This window comes from Arachis duranensis, chromosome 6 (assembly GCF_000817695.3).
Source record: "Arachis duranensis cultivar V14167 chromosome 6, aradu.V14167.gnm2.J7QH, whole genome shotgun sequence".
Lineage (NCBI taxonomy): Eukaryota > Viridiplantae > Streptophyta > Magnoliopsida > Fabales > Fabaceae > Arachis > Arachis duranensis.
In genome coordinates, this window is record NC_029777.3 from 44728488 (window position 1) to 44729604 (window position 1117).

General features: G+C 33.7%; 1 long non-coding RNA gene across 1 annotated transcript in view; it reads left to right on the plus strand.

Moving 5' to 3' along the window:
- The window catches only part of LOC127748307 (uncharacterized), a 2286-nt gene extending 1983 nt beyond the window's left edge, over positions 1–303 (plus strand). Inside the window, exon 4 of the long non-coding RNA XR_008010255.1 lies at positions 82–303. This is a non-coding gene — a long non-coding RNA (uncharacterized LOC127748307). The remainder of the gene's footprint in view (positions 1–81) is intronic.
- The last annotated feature ends 814 nt before the right edge of the window (positions 304–1117 follow it).

Sequence of the window (1117 nt, forward strand, 5' to 3'; positions counted from 1 at the left end):
GGAATGCTTATTTTTTATTTTAGAGTCTATTGTGTGTTTGCAAATCATCCTTAATAGTCTGTATCTGTTTTTTTATTTCAGAATAGATCATTCCTAGAGCGGCTAGTCTTTTACTTTTTAATTCCTAGTTTGACATTGTTGAAGAGAAGGTGCAGAGTCCCGGGATGGAATTCACACAAGAGACCAAGAAACTAAGGCACTTATTATTTTCTTGTATATTCATATTTTAAGAAGTAAAAACAACACTTATTAGATGGTTTAAATACATTATTAGATATTAACATAGTTTAGGGAACTGGATGGTAGATTGGACTAATTAGTGCTTATTGCAATGCTTGTATTTTGGTAAGTTTAGTAAGACAAATTTTTGTATAGGAATTATTACTTTTGATTTCCAATAATAAAAAATATATTATATTAATACTTTGTTTATGTGTTACAATATTTCATTTATGGATTATGATTTTTTGTTATTGTGAAATTTTAATCACAAAATTATTTAACGCGATAAAAACGTCGATAAAAACTGCTTTTTTAAACGATAAAAAATGTCATTTTTACGTGGTAATAATGCCGTTTAAACTGGTATAAAAATGCCACTGTCAGGGTAAAACGGCGGTTCAAAATGTCATTTTAACCAACCAAAACTGTCAGGGTAAAAATGGCGGTTTAAAAATGCCGTTTTAATCAACCAAAACGTCATTCTGTCAAGGTAATAATGGCGGTTCAAACCGCCGTTTTAACCTAGTAAAAAACTGCCGTTTTAACCTTGGAAATAATGGCAGTTCGAACAGCCGTTTTAACCTATCCAAAAACCGCCGTTTTAACCCTGGAAATAACGGCGGTTTGAACCGCCGTTTTAACCTATTTAAAAAACCGCCGTAATAACCAGAATGGCGCCCAGAATTACGTCACTTTACGAAACCGCCATTCTTGGTAATAATGGCGGTTTAAACCGCCGTAAATACCAAAAAAACCACCGTTTTTACCAAAATTTTTTGTAGTGTTAGAGCTCTTTGCGGCTTTAAGAGGAAAAGGGAAATGACTCGCACTCAGAGCTGGTATGCAAGATTCAATGAGGCTTCGCATTTCAATTTGAGGTGCAAGGATTGGTGTC